This window comes from Mustela erminea, chromosome 6, assembly GCF_009829155.1.
Source record: "Mustela erminea isolate mMusErm1 chromosome 6, mMusErm1.Pri, whole genome shotgun sequence".
NCBI classification, from domain to species: Eukaryota; Metazoa; Chordata; class Mammalia; order Carnivora; family Mustelidae; genus Mustela; species Mustela erminea.
This window is the reverse complement of record NC_045619.1, coordinates 56,360,316-56,386,803: the sequence shown is the minus strand read 5'-3', so window position 1 is coordinate 56,386,803 and position 26,488 is coordinate 56,360,316. Positions and strand designations below refer to the sequence as shown.

Sequence of the window (26,488 nt, the reverse complement as noted above, 5' to 3'; positions counted from 1 at the left end):
ATTTTTGCACCACACCCAGTGCTCCATGCAATCCGTGCCCTCTATAATACCCACCACCTGGTACCCCAACCTTCCACCCCCCGCCACTTCAAACCCCTCAGATTGTTTTTCAGAGTCCATAGTCTCTCATGATTCACTTCCCCTTCCAATTTACCCCAACTCCCTTCTCCTCTCTAACACCCCTTGTCCTCCATGATATTTGTTATGCTCCACAAATAAGTGAAACCATATGATAATTGACTCTCTCTGCTTGACTTATTTCACTCAGCATAATCTCTTCCAGTCCCGTCCATGTTGCTACAAAAGTTGGGTATTCATCCTTTTTGATGGAGGCATAATACTCCATAGTGTATATGGACCACATCTTCCTTATCCATTCGTCTGCTGAAGGGCATCTTGGTTCTTTCCATAGTTTGGCGACCGTGGCCATTGCTGCTATAAACATTGGGGTACAGATGGCCCTTCTTTTCATGACATCTGTATCTTTGGGGTAAATACCCAGGAGTGCAATTGCAGAGTCATAGGGAAGACACTTTTAAAAAGAGATTAAAGGGCGCCTGGGTGGCTCAGTTGGCTAAGTGTCTCCTTCACTTCAGGTCATGATCTCAGGGTCCTGGGATGGAGTCCCACCTCAGGTTCCCTGCTCAGAGGGGAAGTCTGCTTCTCCCTTTTGTGAAGTATAAATGAGATAATCCATCTCAAGCACTAAGCAAAGTGCAGATCACATAGTAATCACTCAAAAATGCTATTTGCTGTTGTTATTGCTGAGGTCGTTGTTTTGGGGAATGACAGAAGCTTTTAACTCGACATCTTTTTTATGGACCACTAGGGACTTCTGTGAGTCCTCTTTCCATATGCACTGCAGCTATCAGAGTTCTTTTTCTTCTCTGCTGCTCCAATTATAGTCCGGAGAAAATTCTGACTTCATTTCTTTCAGCACTAAATGCTTTGGGATGCATAGGAAAATGAAGTGTTATAGATTTCCGAACTATATTAAACCAATATAACTTGCTGCCCAACTGCCAGAGGGACCAGCATGGCAGTAACTGCTAGAATGATGGTGACCAGAGAATTTGGGAGGGAACTCATTTAGCCTATGGCAAGCATGCCTTCCACCTCCTCAGGGATCAGGAGACAATACACTTAGGAGACTAACACTTCTGGATTGGGTCAGTATTTGGAGATGTAGCCTCTAAAACAATTACCCTTCTCAGTATACTTTCCACTGATATATTTGTCAGTACACACACACACACACACGCACACACACACACACACGTGTGTGTATATAATTAATATACAATATTATAAATATAGTATATATATATAAAACACATGGCCTCTTTGTATTCATCAGCCAACTGCTCCAATGAGTGTCGATTTCCTACTGACCCATCATGCATCACTGCCTTTTACCCAATTCTCACAGCAGGTAAGGAAATGCCTTCTGGGATAGAATGCTTGCAATTAGTTTTAGTCTGCTTTAGCTTAAGGTACACGTTCAACAGGGAGTAGAAATGTTCCCCTATGTTGCAAGCATCTCCCCTCCCTGTACGCCACCATTTAGGGCTTTCACATTCTACTCTCCTTTCCCCTACCTGAATTTTCACAGACAACTCATTTCAGCTCAGTTCTCCTATTTCAGATATTTAAATCTACTTGTTAAAATCTACATAGTGCTTTCCTCCTCATCATTTCAACCATATACCAGGCAAGTATTAACGTCTTTTATTTTTTACAAGGAATCTGTTCTGGTGTTTACACGACTTAGCCACAGTTCCACATGGCCAATCTGGGACAGCAATCTCCTCTTTATACATGTCATGTCTATGACTTCCTTCCACTATGTCCTGCAGACACTGCATTCTCTTATGAGATAATTTGAGATGTTTTATTTACGTATTTACTGATTTATGAATGTATTTATTTGTCGATGTGTTGGTTGATTTTATATAAATTATTATACTATTTGTTATACGACTATCTGATAGAAATGGAATAATATACAATTAAATACAGCGGTCTACAATAATTACTAGACATCTTTAACAAGTAATGAAACTAAATTTTCAAAGAAACATCATCATTAAAAATGCAGGTTTACTTCTAAAAGTTCTATCAAAATGCCATCTTTTATCATCTCCTCTTGGGACTGCTTTGTTCTATTTTCAATTCATTTCCAATGATTTTTTTTAAATATTTTAACTATTCAGAGAAGTATGAAGGCTAATATAATGAACATTTTCATACCCACTACCCAAATGTTAACATTTTCACCATATTTACTTCAAATTTTTCCTCTTTTTTTGGAAATAAAATATTTCAGAAGAGGCTAACGTTTCCACATTCTCTTCTTCCAGTCTTATTGCTCCCTTTCCCACCCCAAAACAAACCACTGGCGTGAAGGTAGTATGTATCTTTTCCATTCATGTTTTTAAATATTTACTCCGCAAGCATTCATCTATTCATTTAAAAATATAAACTTTACGCAAATAGTACCACCCTCCTTTATATATCATTATACAACTTGGTTTTTCAACCTAATATTGTGCTTTTGAGGTCCATCATAAGTAAGGAAAATCCTTTTCATTTTTTCATCTACTAATATATTTTTTAAACTTATTTCAACCTTATTTTGTGTTTTCTTTTCTGTGTTTTTTTCTTTCATTGCCTCTCTTTGCCTGCCTCATGTTAAATTAATAAAGTTGTCTATAGTACTGCTTCCCCTCATTTGTGAGGTGGAAACTGTAGATTATTCTTATGTTGCACAGAGATGTTTGTGTTTGAATATACTTTTGACTTTGAAATAGTCTCCCTTTAAAAAAAATTCCATATGTAGAAAGTCATTGAAAAACTTCAAAGAGTGGCCTTCCCATGACATCTTACCCAGAAATTTCTTGAACTCTTTTATAGCCTAAACCTACCTATCAACTTTGCCTTGGATCTTATTGTCCAAAATAAAATATAATTAGTCTTTCAGTGTATGTTAAACCCTCCCATTTATTTCTTTCTGAATACCTGGATATTTTTCCACTCTTCTGGATTCTGTGGGCCCAGGGGAACAGCTAACATTTCCCACTATTCCTTCCAGACCAGGAAGATTCTAGCCTCTCCTCACTTTACAGTAGTCCTACACATGAAATAAGTCGTTCCACTTGTGAAACCATTGCTCTTTCGGTATTCCTTTCCCATCCTAATTCCCAGCTCTACCATGGCATAGTCACGCCTTCCTACGTCACTACAGCATCTGAGATTTTTTTCTTCTCTAATCTGTTCTACATTCCTGATGGCCTGAAAATTCGTGTTGAAGCTCTTTTAGAATCTTGACTTTAAGGTTCTCCTTCTCGATTAACATCACAGAAAAAGCTCTGTTTCATCCTTGACTCTCTGTTTCATCCCCACCTGATGGTTCACAACTTCAGGAGCTTCCTAGATAAAATTTCAAGGTAGCCTCCATACTTGCAGGGCAGAGAGAGACTGAAGAAAGAGTCAGACCACTCCATATTGGCAGCTGACAGATTTAATAAGCAGGGGAACTTACATATCAACCTTGTCTTTGGTGACTGCAAGACGGGTACATCCCCATTCCCACCACCAGAGTCTTAAAAGTGGAAATAGGGGTCTTACCTGGATCCATACACCACATCATTACCTCAAGACTATGTCCTTGGGGCAGCTTCTGGAATCCGGGAAGGCCAGCAGAATGCACATTCTAAAGATGAGAGGGAACGGGAAACCTCTGATTGCCAGGGTCAAGCGTGGCAACAAACAGTCACATCCTTTCCATGACCTGCTCCAACACCACGTTAGGTAGACTTCATGGTTCTTTTCCCGTGGAGTGGAGAATCCTTTTCTAGCATTCTGAATGTCCTCCTTTCCTCTTCACCTATCCCATTCCTGTATCATCCTCAAAATTTACGTTCTCTGTTTGTGTATTTTCATTGGTTCAATAGTTTATTCACTTAAAAACCATTGAGATTTTGCTATGTTCTATGTTTACACTAGGCTCTAGTATGAAAATAAAGCAATGGTTCAAATGCTAATGATATTCTGTAGAAACTTACAGTCTAAAATAATAGATTATGCATATATAGAAACAATTATACCCCGGGAATGCAGAGGAGGCAGAAGTGCCATAGAGAAAGCATCACGTGAGCAGGGGAATGGGGTCTTGAAGGATGAGAAGAATGTAGGCATCAGATTAAGGGAAAAGAATCCAGGTAAAGGGAAGAATATATAATTATCATTCATCTTCAACTACAGTTTCCACTTCTTAGAGACAGGAACCATATGTTTTATTTTTATATCTCTCACGATGTTTTACAAAGATCTATGTTAAAAGGAGCTCAATGGATAAAGAATAATGTTATTAAATATGATGTGAAATGTTTTCCCATCATTTGATCTCTGTCTTCTTGTTCAGGGAATGAGTTAGCTATTTATTAATTCATTCTAGCAACATTTATCCGTGCCTGGTATGTGTTAGCCCCATTATATGTCATGATAGAGAAATGAGCAAGCCAAGCGTTCCCAGCAAACATCTCAGTCTTCAGGAGTACCTCTGGCCAGGAGGCTGGAGGTGTGCTAGGAGTTCAGTGTTCAGTGTTCAGACCCTTCCATGTGTGTAAGTGCATCAAGCAATTCCATGTGTATGAATTCACATCCCTTGTGGCCCTGGTACTTCCCACGGACACTGAAGAGTCTTTGTTACAGATCTAAGGGATTTTCCAGTAGGAAAACAGCCCGGAGGCGCAGTGGACCTCATCCAGAAAACTGATGGGTAAACCCCCAGGTTGAAAAGTCTGAGGGGCAGCCGTGGAAGCAGAGGCTTTGCCTCCAAACCGTACAACTGGCTGTGCTTCTCCATGACTGTTGCTTTTCTTGTGCTTGTTCTCTGTCCCCAAGGCCATCTTATTCCCAAGCAGCCAAGGCAAACAATACAGGAAGCCAGATTGGTTATTCAGTTACAAAGGAGTGTGTGTGTGTGTGTGTGTGTGTGTGTGTGTGTGTGTTTTCTCTCATCTAAATCCTAAAAAAGATATGTATATATGTGCCATCTACATATTTCCCCCAATTTTTTTTTACCTAAATCTACCTTCTGCTAAAATAAAATAAAATGGAGACTTATCTTGAAAATCCTCCAAGCAGAGAAACCAGTTAAGCAATACAAGCAAAACAATCTAGCTTACTTCATGAACATAAGCAAAATTAAGCAAAACTTAACAGGTTATTCTTGTAAATGCCTCGATAATCATAAAAACTTAAGTCATCTTCCTAAAATGATGTAAGATAATCACTTTTAACCAACCCCCTGCCATCTGGAAACCCCCACTGGGATAGCCAATCATTATAAAGGTTAAACAACTTTCTCATTTCACTTTATAAGCCATCCTGTTACACCATACCTCGGAGCTTCATACCAGGTTCAAGTTTGAAGTCTCCCTGTTCACAAACCATTTGTTCCTTGCTCAATAAAATATTCATAGTAAGTAAGGCTCTCTGAATTTTCTTTTGACACTGCATAGAGTCGCATGTTCTTAGCTTAAACGTATTTTGTCCATTGGCTGCACAATATTTTCATTCTAAACATCCCTACCAAAAATAAGATTGCATTAAACCTCCTGCCAACTTCAAACTAATAAACAATCCTAGGGTCAAGAATGGTTTTTATAGAAAAGCACAACTAGGATGGGGTGCCTGGCTAAGTCAGTCAGTTAAGCATCTGCCTTTGGCTCATGTCATGATCTCAGGGTCCTGGGATCGAGCCCGGAACTGGGCTTCTTGCTCAGTGGGAAGCTAGCTTCTCCCTCTGCCTGTTGTTCCCCCTCTTTGTGTTCTCTCTCTCTCTGAAAAATAAATCTTATTTTTTAAAAAGCACATTTAGAAATCAGACAATATTCATTTGAATTCTGACCATGAAATCTTTAGCAATATATATGGCTGTGGACTTACAACACTTATCACTTACAATGATGCGCATGGAATGGTTTTGCTTCCAAAAAATGGGAACAATGATACCACAACACTAACTGGATAGTTGTGAGGGTTAAGCACATGCCTGGCAAACCTTCACTAACTAGTGACAATTTTATTTTTATTATTATAATTACTACAACCGTCCAACACCTGGGCTCAGTGGCTGCTTGAACTGTTTGTTCACTCCCTCTCTCCATCTGCTGCCGGAAGCAGGAAGGGGAGCTTCCAGAAAGGCAGCCTGCAGGCTCTGACTTCCGAGTAGGGCATGGTAAGGGTGCAACTCTGCCCCGTCTGCCCCTGATGACGCATAGTCTCCACCAGCGCAAAGGCACGAGCAGGGCACAAATCCATCCTGCAGAATCGGCCTCACCAGACCAGATCCCTTCACTGCTACAGAGCAGTTTTAATCATCCAAGCTGCTACGGCAAAAGTCTTCAGTTTTCGCATTCTAGAAAAGCTGTCCCTAGGTCTATAAACTACGGTTGCAATGGTGACTCACTCAGATGCTCACAATCCCCAGTTCTCAGACAACTGAGCGGTGTTTGGAGGCGCCATGAAACACACCACCATTCCATGACATGGAGGTAGAGTATGCTCACCAGGAAGTGGGAGGGGGGCCCCAGGGAGGGAACAGTGGCTTTCTGTCATCAGCCCTTCCCTGGCCAGACCTATCACAGATGGGGTGCACATTCTGTCTGCCACAGCCTGGACACCATGTTCTCAAAAGCCCAACGTTAATTAACAGCAGACGTGGCTTACGTGACTTAACTTTTGAAAATGTCTGCTTATTCATTGCTCTAACCATCTCTCCATCCCCAACCCCAGTCCTTCCTCCACCTCAGGCATCTTCACAGACTGCCTGATTAGAGTGAAGAAAATCCACAGAAGTGGCCTAGTGAACATCTGGAAAGCATCTGTCTACCATCATGGAACTGACTGCAGGTGGTGCTGGGGAGAGAGGGTTAATACTAATGAATAAGGCTAATTGATTATTAAGCACTATTAGCCTGGCAATAATACCCACATTGGAATTCTGCCAATCACTTTGAGTTAGTTACAGGGAATAATCCTTACTTTGCTGGGGATCAGGAAATGCAGGACAAATCAGAATGTCTGAACTAGGATGCTGCAGGGGACTCTGGATACCAATAGTGATAAATGTGAATATTAGAAGTATTTAAAATGCATACACTAATGGCATTCCTAAGGATTCCCAAGCAGCTGCGCTGACTGAAATTTATTATAAAGTTCTCTGCCGCCTCTTAAATTTGCAGTAATAATCACCATCTATTATTCCTAAGAGAGGGGTGAGAAGTTGGGTGACAGGATAGGAGTGGCAGTTTAGACCTAATACAAACTTCTTCCTTCTCTCTCCCCCAGAAAAGCAGAAATTCAGAAAACAAATTTAAAAAAAAAAAAACATTCTGACTAAGGAGTATATACTATATGTTTGGGTGGGGGTATTCGTAAACAACAGTTGTGTTTGGTAATGTTTTGAGAAAAAAAAAGTGTTGTTATGTCTTAAATTCTTTGAACAAAAGATTTTTGAGGGCTATCATAACCCAGGCACTGTGCTAGGTGCTGTATATAAGCATATTTTCTTTTCTAAGAAAGCTCATAGTCCAATAGAGGGAGACAAATATGTGTTTTAAAACCCTTCTCCTTTGGGCAATGGAAGGACTCTTTAATTACCAAACAACTAGATCCCAGATACAGCACACTTTGTAATTCCTTATTGGACTCACAAGAAATCTCCATGAATTATTCACACCAACCCTCCCTATTGCCCCCCCCCAAAATGAGCTGATGGGAGGGAAAAGCTATAAGCAAATGGGAAAGACAGAATCGCCTTAAGGGAAAATCCCAATAGTAGTACTATCAGGATATTAGCACTGGGCCAGCAGTCAAATGGGGAAATTAAACCTATAATACTTGCAGGTTTTTGAAGGGAGCTCACATAGTCACACATCAGTAGAAGATGCCACCTGTTAGCAAAAGTATGCAGATCCTTTCTGGAGGAAAATAGCCCTGATTTTAGGCCCTCTGTATTCCCACAGATTAAAAGCAAGCAAAAATGAGCTCACAACCAAAAGCCACCACAACAAACGGACCCTTATAGAATAAGGGTCCAGCATACCCTTTTGCTGATATCCATGCAGGCAGAAACTATCAGCAGAAGATGAGTAAGCAAATGAGTCCTCCAGACTCTTAACATTCCAGAGGGAGATGTGCTTGTGCAAGGGCAAAGCTGGATTCACTGTGGGGCTAGACAATGCCACTTGCTACCCTCTTTTCTTTTGTAGATGAGGAGTACTTAAAAAACAAAACAAACAGAAAACCGCACTTCATCAGAATTTTGGATTTGACTGCCAAAGGGCCTATGTAAGGGGCCATCTGTTTAAGGCAGTGCATGGAAATGCCAGCAGCTATCTGGTACTGCAAATCCTGGGGCCCGCCATTCTATAGAAGTTGGGTTCTACTGAACCATCTTTATTTTGGGTAAGGAATAAAATAACGCCTGATTCCCTAGGCTTCTATAGCCCTTCTGGCTATGAGAATATGAGTCATTGGTCCCTCGTACACCATAGGACATTGTTAGAGAGCTCAGAAAATTCAGGATCATCCAAAGGCACTCCTGTTTGTCATTTACTTTTAGCTGAAATGACAGATAATAAATTTAGACCTTAAGGGCTTCTGATATAAAATTGTCAGTAACTGAGTGTAGAATAGCTAGGTATGAAATGTTTGTAGAAATAAAGGATGGAATCACAAAGTTGAGTATGCTATAAGAAACTATCGAGAAAGAAGAATCAAATAGAACCTTAGTTATACAGCAACTGATACACATCTAAACACAGAATCAGTAAACCGTAAACTGAAGTTGAAAAAAATAGCCATAAAATACATGGACAGATGAGGAGATGGAAACTATGAGAGGTTCAGTGATATGGAAGAGAAAAGAGAACATTTAATCTATGTTTACTCAGAGTTCCAAAGGGAAAGAATGTAGAGAACGAAAGAGAACAATATTTGATGAGCTAATTTCTGAGGATTTTCCTCAGAAAAGGCATGAATCTACAGATTCATAAAGTACAATGCACCCTAAACATGATAAATAAAAATAAATACACACTCTTCATTAATCATAATAAAACTGCAGAACACCAAAGATAAAGGAAAAGATCTTAGATATTATTATAAAAGTTTCCATTATAGTGAATCCTTGTTTTAGTTTCTTCTGGACCTTAGAGGCAAAGTCAATACCTATTATTATCATTGTCCTCACAAGGCCTCTCCAGTTATTGATCAATTCATTTATTCACTTATTTATCTTTAATATATCTGTACCACACTCTCATTTTCCTCCCTGCCTCACCAACAACCTTTTCAAAGTATATCCTTTTTCTTTGTATATGTTCTTGCAAAATGCATATTGTTTCTCTGTGTGCATGTATTGTTAATTCAAATAAATGGTGCTGAATCACACTTCACCATCTATTTCTAAGTTCTTTTTGGCCAAGCACTATGTTCTGAAGATCTATCTATGTTATACAGCAGTATTTTTCAAAGTGTGGGCAGTGACCCATTAGTGAGTCACAGAGCCAATTCCAGTGGGACCTAGATGTGTTTGGTTAAATGAAATAGGAAGAACAGAAAATTTAAAAATTTATCACAAGTTTTGGGGGAAATTGGAAGGGGAGGTAAACCATGAGAGACTACGGACTCTGAAAAACAATCTGAGGGTTTTGAAGGGGCGGGGGGTGGGTACCAGGTGGTGGGTATTATAGAGGGCATGGATTGCATGGAGCACTGGGTGTGGTGCAAAAATAATGAATACTGTTATGCTGAAAATAAAAAATAAATTAAAAAAAATTTATCACAAGTTTTAAAGGCAGATACTGTTTCCTAAGAGTCTTGTTTCACTTTAATGTGTATGTGTGTGTGTATACATACACACACTCATATATATGTGTATTACCTATCTGTATAGGTATGTGTGTTCTGCATTGTGATATCAAATATATTTCTTAGAGAGGTACAACCAAAAAAATGTAAAAGCTTCAATTCTATAAGGTGTAGTGGATGTATAAAGCAAACAGTTGCTAGTTTTACCTGGGTAGTTTTGGGTGTCCAAACTTTATAGTGAAGGTAAAATGTGTGTTGATTACTGAAAAATAGTTAGGACTTCTCTAGGCCAATGACAGAAAGAGTATACCAGATTTGGGGGAAGGAGGACCATAAAAATGGACATGTCATGCAAATGGGATTTTTTTTTTTTAAAGTAACCTTAGGTTATTGAGAATTCGATGCAGAGCAGGATGTTAAGAGGAAGGCATAGCTAAAGATTACAAAGTTTGCAGGAGCCATATTGTGAAGTTCTTCATCACCACCCTGAGGAGCTGGGACTTTATCCCATGAGCAATGAATGGACACACACTGAGGGATTTTAGACAGAGATGTGATATGATTCATGTTATGAACTGAAGCAATAAATCTGACAGCGACATGGAGAGTGTATGTCAGTACACTCACCCAAATTTGAATGAAGGAAGACGTAGCTAGGATGAGAAAGAGGAGGAGTTATTCAGAGGATAGTTTAAGCTTCCAACATGTGATAGATTGTATTACCGGCCAACCAAATTATTTGTTGGCCATCACCCAGGATGCCCATCAGTCTTGGTCATGTGACTTTGTTTTGGCTGATGAAATGTGAGCGAGTGTGTGATGGATGTTTTGAGAAGCACCTTTTCTTTGATCTCATTTTCCTCTGCCATAAGATTTGTGTTCCACTTAGAGTCTGCCCTGCTGCCCTGGCCCCTAGAGTCTCCATTTTATGGAGCAGAGAGAGTGATCAACAAGTTGTGGGCAAGTAGAATGAGTGAGAAAGAAACCCTTACTATTGTGATTACTTAGATTTGAAGAGTGTTCATTAACATAGCATAATCTAGCTCATCTTGACTGGTTCAAGATGCCTGAGGGGGCGTTGTATTTACATGAGGTTTAATTAGAGGCCATTTGAAAAGACTAACCATCTTTGTCTAGCCCTATTTGGAAGCTTCTAGGATCACTATTTATTAGGCTATGTCTTAAGCTCACTTTAGTGTCATCAGTTCATACTGTGGGCCTCCCTAAGAGGACCAGGCTGTACAATTTATCCTGTTATCAGTGTGGGATCTTTGCAGCATGGTGACTATGGCAAAAAAAAAAAAAAAAAAAAAAGGCCCCATGGAAAAGCACTGTGTCAATGAGTGGTGTGTATAGTTAACTTTCAATAAATTGGGAGTGACAGCACAGTTAGAAGTATCAGTAAATGTGAATTTTATCACTGTATGGGTGTTGCAGAAGAAGAGGGGTTATTGACCCAAGAGAATAGGGAAAAAAAAAAAAAACAAGGACAGGGCTTGAAACAGTTCTGAAGTGGAGGAGGACTAGGAACCACCAGCAGTTGAAGAGAAGTCTGTAGGAATGTAGAAAGGGTCTCAGACAAACATCTCAGGAGCTGGAGGTGCCACGTTAGGTGACTGGGCATAGCTATGTGCTGTCATGCTTGGGTACCTACGAATTTCCCCACCTGGGGAGACACATGCATTTCTGTGTGTAGCATGTTTGCCTTCTCCAAGCCTTTGGAGAAATAGAAATTAGTGAGATTCAGTTATATAAGTGTAGGTTGACTCTGCTCCATCATTCTTTGTTGTGAGTACACTATCATGTATGATAATGAGAATATTCCGTCTCATGAAATAGGAAGGGAAAGAACATCAGGAGGTGCTTCTCTTTTTCCCAGAAAGGCTGACGGTTCACTTTGTCTGGAGAAGAATGAGAAATCTGCCCAGCAGTGAATGTTGCGAAGGAATGACAATGATAACAGAAAGAGATGAAAAGGAAGGGGAAATCAGGGGAATCTAGTAAAAAGCCTTCTAGAGAATATAAGTGAGAGTTCTAGTGGGGAAGACAGAAGAACATTTCAAGGAAAGGGGAGAATTTCAGAGGACCCAGAATAATATCCAAACACCATTTCTCAGGATACTTATGCAGCCAATACTATAACATTCTGTCCCTTTTTCTCACTCACTCATTCATTCACAAGCATTACTGAGGGACACGTACATGCCAATCATGCGCTAATCACCAGGGACATAAAGATGAATAAGTTCCTACTCTTGACCCCACAATGCTCACTGTCTATTGTGCATTCCAAACTTATCCAGTGTCCCTTTCCCAAAAATATTAGCTCTTTAAAGGCTAGGACCATGCTTTCTCAATATCTAGCACATAGGAGGTCCTCAGCAAGTATTAACTGAATGAACAAGTCAAGGAAGGGATATCAAATGGGGGACATAAACAAATAAACAATGCCCCTTCAGCAGGGTAAGTGCTCTGGTAACACAAGGTGTTGTGGGAGGTTGACAAAAGGGCATTCTTAGCAAAGCTCAAGCAGATTGACCTAAAGTGAGGCTTGAAGAATGAATAGAAGTTTCCAGGACACAGCAGGACACAGTGAACCAAGAACAGAACTCTAAGGACTCAAAGAAGCTTGATCTGTTTGGGGAATTTTGAGAATTCCATATGTTTAGGGTGGGATTAGTGTGGAGATGGTCTACACATGAGAAGTTAGGATTATACGCTGTAGGCAAAAAAGGACCATTAAATGTTCCTTCTTCACCCTCTCCTTCCTCCTCCTCCTCTTCCTTCTTGTAAAAAGTATGTGTTGGGTGATGCGCTGTTACTTCCTGGGAAAATGCATCTTGTTTTCATATTTAAGCCCATGTTCTCTTGTAGATTAATTGCAGAGATCAGCTAATCAGTATCTTGCTCCTCTGTATAACTGAGGGTCACATCAATATCAGGCTTTTTTTTTTTTTTTACTCTCTTAACTCTTATTAACTCTGCCCTTTTAAAAAGTGATAACAACTTCTATTTTTGCACCTTTATTTACTTTTATTATTCTTACATCTCACTTTTAAAATTTGGTAAATGAAACTACCCCGCAAATTGTCAGTTATATAACATACACTAACCCTTTTTTGTCATAGTCTCTTTTTGCTATTTCTCAATACTATGTTATTTTTTAAAAAATTATTGAGATATCATTGACATGCAATATTATATTAGTTTCAGGGATATGGCATAATTACTAATGCTTATGTATTATATATATTAAATGCTTTGCAAAAGAGGAATAAGATTAGATTTGCAGTTTTTAGAAACAGTATCTAAAAGCATAAAAGGACAATGGGTTTCAGCAGAGAAAATGCTGGCACAGGAGCAGTGGGAGGCTTTGAGGGCAGTGTCACTGGGGATGATGGAAGGACATGGAGAGGAGGTTTTGAAGCCAGAATCAGGGATGACCCATTGGTGTAATCTAGAGTAGTTATGGAAGCACTCAAAAATCTGGTTTGAGTAGGTAGTACTAGATTGGTGACTTTTCTAGAGGGAGGGTGTTTAGACTGACAGGAGGAAACTGTCTTCTGAGAGCCATACTGAATACTGAAGAGATGAGAGAAAAATCAAGCGGCCACTCAGTGGCCAACAGGCGATGGTTCAAATGATCTAAGCTTGTGACATCTGCGTTTATTACTGAAACTCAGCTGAGCCAAGAGTGAGAAAGAAAATTAAGAGCTTGCCTCTGACAGCTGGAGCTGCATGGTAGCAGCCGGGGGAGAATGTGCGTCACCCCAAGGCCCACTTACAGGGGAAAGGGGGTGGCCAGTGCATTTGCAATGAGAGAGAAGCATCGGCTCTGTGAGGGTGAAGGTCATATTCATCTTTGTCTGTGCAGTAGCAGGGTCTTACACATGGTTGGCGATAACTGGTTCAATATTTAGAGGGACATCAAAGTGTGATTCAGATTGGGGTAGAAATATATGGACAGAGCTTTATTTTCCACTTCAAAGCCTCTATTCTTTTATTCTTTTGGAGTTTTATTTTACTTATTTTATTTTTTTGAGGTATCATTAACATGCAGTGTTATATTAGCTTCAGGTGTACAATATAAGCACTCAATAATTCCACACATTACTCAGAGCTAATCATGATAAGTATACTCTCTTCTTCATAACGGAGGTAAGGGGAGAACTTTAAGCTTACCAACTAACAGTAATTCAGTGTCCTCTGTCTTGAAAGTCTTTCTCAGGTTGAGCTTGATCACTTTTTTTTTTTAAGGTTTTATTTATTTGACAGAGAGAGAGAGATCACAAGTAGGCAGAGAGGCAGCAGAGAGAGAGGGAGAAGCAGACTCCCCGCTGAGCAGAGAGCCCGATGCAGGGCTCGATCCCAGGACCCTGAGATCATGACCTGAGCTGAAGGCAGAGGCTTAACCCACTGAGCCACCCAGGCGCCCCAAGCTTAATCACTTTAAAGTGAGGGTCATCTGACAGTCACTATTTCCCCCCTCTTCTCTTCTCCTTCTTTTTACCCAAGGAGGGATCTAAGGCCCCAGGTGTTAAGAAGCTTTGTGGTGCCAGTGGTCAGGGAAAAGCGGACACATCCACCCCTACACCTCCTTCTATCTCTTGCTGGTTGCATTGCTAGAGTTCACTGTGATATGCTCATGTCCTCGTCTCTTAGCTCAGCGGAAGCTGCTGCAATCTGTTTGCTGGCTGGTCATTCTCTTTGGCTCCTGCTGAACATGCAGATCTTTTGAGACCCAGCTGTGTCCCTTGCTTGGGTAACAACAGTTAAGAAACTCTTTGCACCTGACTACCATCACATTCTGTTACCTGTTGAACTGTGTTTCCCCAAAAGATATGCTGAAGTCCTTACCCCCGGTACCTGTGAATGTGACCACATTTGGAAATAAGGTTTTAGCAGAAGTAATCAGGTTAAGATGAGGTCATTAGGATGAACACTAACCCAATATGCCTGGTGTCCTTGTAAGAAGAGGAAACCAGCATATAAAGATGGAGACACACAGGGAGAATGCCACATGACCACAGAGGCAGAGACTAGAGTGATATAGCCATAAGCCAAGGAGCATCAAGATCTAGTGCCACCACCAGAAGCTGGGGCAAGGTAAGGAACGGAGAGCATGGCCTGGCTGGCACCTTGATTTTGAACCTACATCCTCCAGAACTGTGAGAAAATAAACTTCTTTTGTTTAAAGCCACCCAGTTTTTAGTACTTCATGACAACCTCCCTAGGAAACTAATACATACCTCCCTCAAGCTCTTCACCTAGTTCCAAGACTTTCTATCTCCCAGTTGGGGATCCTAAGAACTCCTGGGTCCCCTATATGTCACACACAAGTCATATGAACCAAAGGAGTACCTGGCCAGGCCCATACAGGCCACCGGTGTTCTCCATTCCTCCTGCTGTGCGTGGCTTACTATGGGGCTTCTCTGGCCGGCATTCAGCCTCAGTAGGCTACTTCTGGGGAAGTTCCATCCACAAAAGTCTCAGATTTTCCCAATCCTATCTCTGTGTTTTTACCACATACTTAATCCAAGATTCAGCCGAGGGGTGGCAGGGACAGAAAATTGTGATTGACTTATTTTCCTAGCTCTTCCTATTTAAACCACAGAGATTAGCAATATTTACTCTTGTCAAGAAAGTATCACAACCTACCGGTCTTGCATTTCATTCCCTTTTAATTTACTTCTTAATCTATGAAACCACCAGAGAAATGAATCCCAGTTGCCCTACCCCTCAGGCTATTTATCTTTTAACTGGACACCCTTGACGTGTGAACCTTGAGCTATAAGAACATTTCACTGGTACGATTTATTAGATTGATGGAGAAGTACTTTTGATTCCCAGGTCCGCTCAAATCTTGACCTATGTACATGTGTGACTGATCCAGTCAAGAACCACAAACTTAGAGTTGTGGTCCAACTCAAGTTTGTCCTTGGTGAGTACCGTCACGTCTTGTGTGAGACTAGATTTTTTTTTTCCATTTATACTCTAGAACATGAATCAGGAACCTTAGGCCTGTGGGCTAAATCTAGACCAAGGCCAATTTCTATATGGTCCTTGAGCTAGGAATGGTTCTCAGGTTTTTTAAGGAGAGGAGGAGGAGGGAGAGGAGAAAGAGGTAAGGGGAGGGGAAGAGGAATACAGAGACCATATGTGGCCAGCAAAGTCTAAAATATTTACTATTTAACCCTTTTCAGAAAATGTAAGCAAGAAACTCTTATACCAAGATCATAAGATAATTTGGAATGAGAGTCTCTATTATCTCGAAAGGCTCACTCAGATCAGGTCAGTTTAACCAGATTATCCTTCTCCAGATGAAGTTGAGACTCACCTTATTTTCTAAGACTCTGATGGATCATAAAGTTAAGGAGGTACTCTTGCCTTTGTAGCATCAGGTAGAGTTTTGTAGGTAACCCCTCAGTCACAGTGATGTTCTTCAGTAATCCAGTGTCAAATTCATGCCTTCACCCCCTGAGTGCCAGGCAGAGGGAAGGCCAGCCATCCAGACATCTGTCCAGGCAACTCCAGCTAAGCTTATTGGAAGAAGGATGGGAGAAGATGTCTCACCAGCTTCAGGTTACAGAGAATCACAGCACCCTCGCTTCCAGCTTAAGAAGAATGGTTGGAAGAAACAGAAAAGGTCCAGTCATTACATACATCTGGGTGGACCACCTTAATCCTCTTTCCACTTCAATGTAATTCCAGAACACTTCAGATACACATGCACAATTGGTCAGCCCCTCAGGAGGGCACAACAGGTCTGTGTTCAAACACGGAAGCTCGGCAAGGTGAGTAGTACCAGGGCAGTCTACACTGGGGAAGCTTGAAGATCTTGAGACCAGTAAAAGATGACCATAAACTATGCCACCCTTCAAGGACTGGAATGGCACCAAATTCCTCTTCAAGAAAAGGTCTGCTTTGTTTGTCCTCGCTACCCAGTTTCACAGCCCCAAGGGAAGACATTCCACTGGGGCTTTGGGGCCTTGTTTTCAGGTTCATACTCTGCGTACAGCACTGGGCCAATGCGGTTCTTTCTCCCAAGCCTCTTGTCAGTTCCATCGCATACACGAGCATGGTCGTGCTTTTTGTTTATAGCAACGCCAACAAAGACAGAGATCACTGCCTGAGCTTCAACACTGTGGTACGTGAAAGGGAGTGATGGATGAGGAGTGTATCAGATTATGTCCTGACTGTTACCCATCCTTGTCTGTCGACTTCTGTGGCCTCCATACACAGGCTCTAGCCATCATCCAGCACCTTAACTGTCCTCTGAATGTAGCCACGTTATTTGGTTTTGTGGCCTTTACTCCAATCCCAGAAACTTGGCACTGGCATTGTTACTTTGGAAAACAGAGAATCTGTCCTGGGAGCCTTGCTAAGCGTGTCTATTCAAGAAGATCCAGAGCTCTGGTCTCAGCAGACTGTTACCACCTTCATTGTTTAGGGAAGATAATCCACATCCTTTGCTGTTCCCCAAGGGCCATGCTTTGATCATCATTTCTCACATTTGGAAGTTGCTCGGTTGCTTGCCCACCTTTCTCCTAAACATCTCCTTTAGACTTGCATACAAGAGACTGCTGTGGCTGTAATTCCCTAATGTCATCAATGAGGCTCAAAATACAGTTACCCAAGCTTGGTCCTCCTGGCAGGGCTGCATAGGCCCTCAAGGTGTCCTTCTAGATGTGTTAGAAGAGCACAAACAAGGATGAAACTCAGTCCCTGAAGCTTAATTTTAAAATATGAAAGGTGATGTAGATTTTCCTGGCCACCCATGGGAAGGATTTTTCTTTTAGGAAAGAGACTTTTTCTATTCACTCATTAATCATTCAGCAAGTATCTATTGAGAGCCTATCCCATGCCCTGGCATTGTGTTAGGTCCTTGGAATACAGAGACTAACAGGGTTTAGGAGCTCACAGGCTGATGGGGAATTCTGAAAGGTTAGGACTCTGCTGCAGGCTCTTAAAACACTGCTAGTTTTAGGTCAGAAATATTCCAGTTCTCCTCACTTTCCCAAAATAAGGGAGTGTTGCATTTCCTTGCTTCCTGAGAAGTTAGACATGACCATATGACTTGCTTTGGTCAATGATCTGTAAGCAGAAGTGCAATGTATCATTTACAGGTGAAAGTTTTTAAGAGACAACTTATGTTTCTATATCCTATTTTCCCTACTTTGGGAATGTGGAAAAATATGTAAAGATAGAGTATTTACCAGTCCCAATTTTTTTTTCAAGATTTTATTTATTTATTTGACAGAGATCACAAGTAGGCAGAGAGGCAGACAGAGAGAGAGGAAGGGAAGCAGGCTCCCCGCTGAGCAGAGAGCCCGATGTGGGGCTCGATGCCAGGACTCTGGGATCATGACCTGAGCCGAAGGCAGAGGCTTTAACCCACTGAACCACCCAGGCACCCCTACCAGTCCCAATTTTTGAGTGACTAGTGAGCATAGCTTCCGGCGAACACACAAAAAGATAAACTTCTGTTGTGTTAGACTACTGAGATTTGAGGGTTATTTAATACTATAGCATAATCTAGCCTATCATGACTGATACATACCAGCCCTGGAGAATGAAATTTTTCCAGTCTTCTGTGAACTAAGAACCTTTTTCAAGATACGACCAATCTATTATTTGAGAAACACCTGGAAAACCTCTTGAGCTAGATCAGATGATATCCCCTATAATAGTGATGGGTCACAAAAGGAGATTTGCATCTCTCCTCTTTTGTGCTCACCACTTATGGGTTTCCCCAGCAAAGTTGTCTTTGAGCAGTTAACTTTCCATCTTAAGGCATCCCCTAAGGGAGATGTCCAGAAATCTAGTGCTTCCAGCGGCCTGTGCCTCCTTCTATCATAGTCATTGTTACATAGTTTGTCTAGACTATGTAAGCCCAGACTATGTAAGCCCAGGTATAGGCCTGCTATGATATCCAAATTGTAATAGGTAGCCAATATCTACCTTTTCAATGAATACATTTTGAATGAATGAATGAATGAATGAATGAATGAAGTCCTCTCCTCCCACCCTTGCACACTATGTCTTTTATATGGATTACAGTGAGTCCTTGAGTAAGGCATAAGGAGATAGAGAACACAGGCAGTGTGTCTTTGGATTACCTTTCCTTCTCTGTAGGTTATTGGTGCCATGAGAAGAGTTCTGTCATCAGAAACCCTTGGCTGTTGCATCTGCTCTGCCACTCTATCTCTCATCTCTTAACTGTGTGATCCTGAGCAAGTCTTTTAACTTCTAAGTAAAATTGGTGAGATTTAAATGAGATAATCAGCAGAGCTCACGGAATTTCACAGATACCTTCCAGCTTATTGTTCTCTGACTCAGCAAGCTAATGACAGAACTGGAAACAAAATCTAGTCTCCTAAAGCCCAGTCTGGAGTTCCAGTGCTGTTAGTAAAAGGAATCTGAGAATCAATGATGTCATGGGTATGAAAATAAGTGCATTAAAGAAATAGTACTTTGATGCATTGCTCTGTATTTTCGTGGTGTTTGATTTTCTTGTTCTTGTTAGAACTACGGATTGGTGGGGGGTGGGAGTGCTGCTTTTTAACTCACCCACCAAACAGGTTTCTGCCTTACTCTCCAATGAAGTACTGGTGAAGGTTGAAGCCTGGCTACAATCCCATCAGGCAACGAACCCCTGGGGCTTTATTTCCAAGGATATATAACTCACACTTTTCCCAGGCTAAGTAGATTGGCCCGGCATCCCCAGGACGGACCCCTGCCCTGTAGCATTTTAGCATTACGGCATAAATAACTCCATGCTGAAGTAGAAGAGTTGATTGTGATTTAAATAACATTTACATAAAATAGACACACTCTTCCTTGAGTACTAATTAATGAACAATCCAAAGCTCCTGTTTATCGATGAGGAAATTTATCAATATCTACGCAGGGCTGAGTGGCCTAGATGCACTGTTAGCAGGAAAATGAGGATTTGCATACAAAAGATCACACATATTTGTATACAGAATATACACAATCATTTTAGATGGGCCATATGGTACATTGTAAGGCAGCATGGTATGTAATATGTTGTGTAAATTCATAATGTAATTAGATGTCAGGTGATATTCGTTGCATAGGCATGTAACTCAGATGTACACGTTTTCAACCCTTCATGGGTTCCCTTCTTAATCTTTGCATAACAACAGCCTGAGTATCTATTCTGAAAAGCACAATCTTGAACACCTCAGAAATTCATTCTATAATGCAGGGCCACTATCTGGTAGTAGACAGATGAATTAAACCCTACAGGAATATCCAGATTTCTCCCTACCTTAAAATCCTGGACCCCAGTTGCCCTTAAACTCACAGTGAGAAAATTGCCTTTTCCCTGGTCCAAAGCCCTGCTCCAGTTTGACCTCTTGCCCTGCTTCAGGATGACCAAGAGTAGGAATATTTATTATTTTTAGGGAAAAATCCCCCAATTTTATCCGTACAGTATAATCTGGCCTTAGTGATTCGGACAAGGTATTCATGATGTTCTTTATACATTTCCCTAGAGTTCAGCTGTCCAATCTTGTATTATATCATTTGGGGTATAGCAAGGACCTCCAGTCCACATAACCCTAGGCCAAGCCCATTCCAGAACCAGTTCACAGTTCTTTTTTAAACACAAGTTCAGAGAAACTCAAATCAGCATTCTTCATGGGATTCCAAGGCTCCTGTGAGCAAGTACTTGAGGATTTTCCCCCAAAATATAGAAATTTTCATAAACAGACCACTTTAAGTCCACATTTAAAAAACTAATCTTGGGACACCCAGGTGGCTCAGTTGGTTAAGCGTCTGCTTTTGGCTCAGGTTGTGATCTCAGGGTCCTGGGATCCAGCCCCGCATCGGGCTCTCTGCTCCACCGGGAGCCTGCTTCCTCCTCTCTCTCTGCCGGACTCTCTGCCTAATTGTGATCTCTGTCTGTCAATAAAATAAAATAAAATAAAATATTTTTAAAAAATAAAAAATAAAAAAATAAATATTAGCACGGATTGCATGGAGCAGTGAGTGTGGTGCATAAACAATGAATCTTGGATCTCTGAAAAAATAAAATAAATTTTTAAAAAATAAAAAATAAGATAAAAATTGAATTAATGTTATTTAAAAATAAATTAAATAAATAAATATTAGTTCTTTATACAGAGGTGTCATATCAGGTTAAAACATATGAAATGGCTGACATTTGATTTTTACTAACCTACAAAAATAGCCATTTTACATGACCCAAAATAATAGTGAGAAAAGACTTGGCACCAAAAAAAAAAAAAAAAGAAAAGAAAAAAGAAAAGACTTGGCACCAAGAGGTTTGGTTCTGAACACTGACCCTCCTGCTCTGTGACTTCTAGGCTTTAGCAAGTCATGGAATGTCTCTCTGAGCTCAGGTTTTCAGATGGGACAAGCTATATCTGCTGTATGGGGTCACAGTGGAGATTAAAGGACCAGTGGAAACATTCAGTCAATACACGGCCCGTGTTAATGGTGAAAACAATAGCTCATTTATTACTTTATTTGATCTTCACAGTAGTCCTATGAGACAGACGTGGAAGCCATGTCTATTATTGAATTTTAGAAGGAAGGAAATTGGTGTTCGCAGACTCTATATAGTTTACACAGGATTACCCAACTAGCAGGTAACAGAGCAAGAATCAGAACCTAGATGTCTTGATTCTTGGTCTAGTTAGTAAATACATAGTCCTCTCATACACTGTGCTTCTTTCTGGTCAATGGAACATTAAAAAAGAAAAGAGAGAGAGAGAGAGAGAGAGAGAGAAACCTGTAGAAGTAAACTGAGCTCCAAGAATCCTAATACAAGGAAACATGGCACCAAAATGGAACATTCTTGAATCTTTCTGTTGATAATGTAGGGGCCCATCATGTACCCAGTGTTCTGTCTACATTTCTACACATTTAATCCACACAATAATCCTTTGAATGGAGTGATGGGTCTCCATTTTCCAAAGAAAACTGGGGTTTGGAGTGGCTTGTTAAATTTCTCAAGGTCACGTCTTCACCCATCTTTACCTACACTCACAGTAATCATTTCCAAGAATCAGTTCCCTCCTCGTGGAAGATGGAACAGAATTTCCTCTTCCCTTTGGATGGGAACATAAAAGCCTGACTTCAAATTGGTGTGATCCCTGAAGGCCACGTGAATATGATTTAATAGACAGGAATCCAAGCTTTAACATTACAGAATCTATAATTTAGCAGATTCCATTATGTAACAAACTACACTTGGTTGTCCACCTGGATATTAGTCCGGAACGGGCGGGGGCTGCTCTGGAAGGGCATGCGGACATGGCTCCCATTGCCACCTATTGTTGTCAAAACACATAACAAGTTGTGGGAAGAAACGCAGTTAGCACTGGCCAGTGTCAAAAGCCAAAACAGAGAGCTTGGAGAGGATTCTAAGTGAACTCTGGGTTCCCACAGCCTCTGAAAAAAGATCATACAAAAGTCTAAGAAAGAGAACCCCTACTAGCTATCCCGATAAGCTTAACACTCCAGACGGGGTCCATTTCCAAACAACTGGGTGTCCCTGTGCTGGGAAAATCATCTGTCTAGGGAATCATCTCCAGAGATCACCCCTTCAACTTCCTGTCACCAGCTCTCAGTGAGCCCCTGCTCTCAATTCAAAAGCAGAAGACCTCAGAATGGGTTTCACTGGAGTGAGAGAGCATGTCAGCACAGCTTGGGCTTGAATAGCAAGTTCCCCTAGCATCTGGTTTCTTTCCTCGATGCCGGGACCAGAGAGCTGATTTCTGGAGAGGACACTCCAGAATGTTGCAGGGTGCTCCATACTGATGACCCATCTTTCTTTGTTCCTTCAATTCTGTCGATTTCAGAGACGACTATTTGCCTGGGCTGGTCTCCTATTCTTTTCCTGAAATCTACGTCTCTTTGATTGATTTCTATTAGCTTATTTAGCAGTAATCCCATTGCTACGCTGACCATATCCTTTCATGAGCTCCTGCTTTCCCTGTCTCACATCCCTTGACCTGAGCCCTGCTCCCGGCATGACCTGACATCAAGAATAGTGCCCTCTGACCCATGCTTGGTGACCACCCTGTTTTCTGTTTTTGTTTTTTTTTTTGTTTTTTTTTTTTCTTATCTTTCCTCTTTTTTTTTTTTATTATGTTACTCACCATACCAGTACATCTTTTTTTTTTTTTAAGATTTTTTTTTTTATTTTAAAATGTCCTTTTTATTTTGAGAGAAGTTTGGTGTTTTTTTTGTTTTTTTTTTTAATTTTTTGTTCTTTATAAACATATATTTTTATCCCCAGGGGTACAGGTCTGTGAATCACCTGGTTTACACACTTCACAGCACTCACCAAAGCACATACCCTCCCCAATGTCCATAATCCCACCCCCTTCTCCCAAACCCCCTTCCCCCAGCAACCCTCAGTTTGTTTTGTGAGATTAAGAGTCACTTATGGTTTGTCTCCCTCCCAATCCCATCTTGTTTCATTAATTCTTCTCCTACACACTTAAGCCCCCATGTTGCATCACCACTTCCTCATATCAGGGAGATCATATGATAGTTGTCTTTCTCCGCTTGACTTATTTCGCTAAGCATGATACGCTCTAGTTCCATCCATGTTGTCGCAAATGGCAAGATTTCATTTCTTTTGATGGCTGCATAGTATTCCATTGTGTATATATACCACATCTTCTTGATCCATTCATCTGTTGATGGACATCTAGGTGCTTTCCATAGTTTGGCTATTGTGGACATTGCTGCTATAAACATTCGGGTGCACGTGCCCCTTTGGATCACTACGTTTGTATCTTTAGGGTAAATGCCCAATAGTGCAATTGCTGGGTCATAGGGCAGTTCTATTTTCAACATTTTGAGGAACCTCCATGCTGTTTTCCAGAGTGGCTGCACCAGCTTGCATTCCCACCAACAGTGTAGGAGGGTTCCCCTTTCTCCGCATCCTCGCCAGCATCTGTCATTTCCTGACTTGTTGATTTTAGCCATTCTGACTGGTGTGAGGTGATATCTCATTGTGGTTTTGATTTGTATTTCCCTGATGCCGAGTGATATGGAGCACTTTTTCAAGTGTCTGTGGCCATCTGGATGTCTTCTTTGCAGAAATGTCTGTTCATGTCCTCTGCCCATTTCTTGATTGGATTATTTGTTCTTTGGGTGTTGAGTTTGCTAAGTTCTTTATAGATTCTGGACACTAGTCCTTTATCTGATATGTCGTTTGCAAATATCTTCTCCCATTCTGCCAGTTGTCTTTTGATTTTGTTAACTGTTTCCTTTGCTGTGCAAAAGCTTTTGATCTTGATGAAATCCCAATAGTTCATTTTTGCCCTTGCTTCCCTTGCCTTTGGCGTTGTTCCTAGGAAGATGTTGCTGCGGCTGAGGTCGAAGAGGTTGCTGCCTGTGTTCTCCTCAAGGATTTTGATGGATTCCTTTCGCACATTGAGGTCCTTCATCCACTGTTTTCTGTTTTTATCTGCAAGTGGCATCATGGACAGTAACTGTGCCCATTCTGAAATTAACTGCCATCCCCTGCAGCCCTTGGAGCAGGAAACTTGCCATGAATTTTCAATTCCCAGTTGTGTCTCTGGTAATCGTGAAGGAATCTGCCTAGCTTCTGCCTACTGCTTGGTACTGTCTCTTGGTATGGCTATCCTTCCTAAAGTCATTGTTCTCAGGGAGTGAGTATGGGTGAGCAATATCAACACTGAGATTCAGATCACATTCTGACATGACTAATTAGATTCTCTCAGACAGAATCACTCCATGTCTAGATACTTAATTTTCTCCTAATTCCCTGTGCCATTTACCACGTCTTATGTGAGGTCAATGAACACTTACATTTTTCCTTTAAGTTCTGTCAGTCCCCTGGTTGCCAAATGCACCTGCTTCCAGTTTTGTTCAGAAATCCAAACCAGAAAATTCAAATACCCAGACTTATTTGCAGCCTCTCTAATGATGGTTGATGTTAATCATAATAAATCAAAAGAACTTTGAGATCCTGAGGTGTTCTATGAATCATCTAAGAAAGATAAAAGCACTTTCTGACCCATTTTAGTGATGAAATTATGGTCCTGATGGCTCATTCATTTAATGAATGCCTACTGTGTGCAAGGCATGTGGTAGCATCTTGGGGGGTGACAGAGATGTGTCTGTCATAGATAATATATTCAAGAAACTTGTGATTAATTTTTAAGATTAAGTAGATGTATATGACAATGATTGAAAGGAGAAAGTCATTTCCCAAGAGAGGCAGAGATCAAGGATACACAATTTCAGAAGAGAAAAATATGTAAGTAAAAAAAGGAGGTGGAGAAGGAAGACTTTCCTAAGAAGAGGGAATTGACCTGAGTCTTTTAAGAATGGGCAGGATGTGAATATGCAGAAACAGGCTAGAAGGGTATCCTCTATGGAGGGAACATCAAGAATGGCAAAGTCAAAGTGTTTATGAAGAAGAATGTGAGCGGCACAAAGGGCAGAGAAACAGGGGTGAAAATAGCTATGTGGGAATGACCATGAACAACCTTGAATGACAGCTTTATCCCATCGGTTATGAGAGTCACTGAAGGTTTTGAACTGGGGAGAAACGAGTTACTCTTCATGAGAACTTAAAGAGAGACTAGAAGGAACAGAAGGATTAAAAAAAAAGTCTGAGCCCATCATCCACAGAAGACAAATTTTCATTCCATGATGATTGGATTATATGGCAATGCCCAGTTAATCAGAATCCTGGAAATGGAATCCACCCATCTCAGCAACTCTGGCCAAAGGGAAATCTGCTGAAATTGGTGAAACGTGGAGTGACAAAAGGTCACATGGCCGGCAGTATGACATCCTTTAGTTAGCTTGAGATAGGAGTCTAAGTATCACAGTGAATTAAACTCCAAGTTATAAAAACCTCCACCTTTCACATTCTGACTCACTTTAAACAATTATTTGGTCACCAGCTCTGAAAAGATGACATTTCATTAGGCAGGAGAGACTTAAAATGCAAAGCAAGGTAGATGAGCCCAGGAAAGAGCCTTATGACAGTTACAATTCAGAGATGTGTTTAGCGATTGTTGCTGTCATCAAGCATAGAATCCCACACAACACCGACAGAGACAGGAGGAGCTCAGCTGTAGCCTTGGCCAACTTAATTCTGGGCTTTCTCTACCTGGCCCAGGTGCTGAAACAGCTTGAGAAATGGAAGCATTTTTAATAAATGTAATATATGACTGAATAGATAAGGATATCATAACAAAACTGTTGTGATTTAAAATAGTTTAGCACTTTATATTCATTATATTTTGATTACCATTTCTAATAATTACTTTTTTCCTTTTCTTTTCTTTTTTTCCACATTCCCTATCCCATTCCTCCTCTGCTCAGCATGTTGCTGTCTGTACCAGAGCAATTTTCAAGATTAGGCCCTGAGGTGTCAATTCCTTTCTGCTAGTAGATTCCCCAACTAACTAGTTAATCTCCTGCTCTCTCATTACTTTCTCCCTTAATGACGATAGGTAGTAACATTCCCCGGAGACGATCCTACCAGCATTTATATTTCTTCCAAATTAGAAGAGTAGGCATCTCTCCAGATCATAAAGAATACATTTATTTTAAGGTA

At 40.8% G+C, this 26,488-nt stretch overlaps 1 long non-coding RNA gene across 1 annotated transcript in view; it reads right to left on the bottom strand.

Moving 5' to 3' along the window:
- LOC116592376 overlaps nucleotides 1-25,885 on the bottom strand; it is a 40,164-nt gene extending 14,279 nt beyond the window's left edge. Inside the window, exons 1-2 of the long non-coding RNA XR_004286469.1 lie at nucleotides 25,806-25,885; nucleotides 3,628-3,712 (exon numbers count right to left, since the gene is read on the bottom strand). This is a non-coding gene — a long non-coding RNA (uncharacterized LOC116592376). The remainder of the gene's footprint in view (nucleotides 1-3,627; nucleotides 3,713-25,805) is intronic.
- Nucleotides 25,886-26,488: the final 603 nt, after the last annotated feature.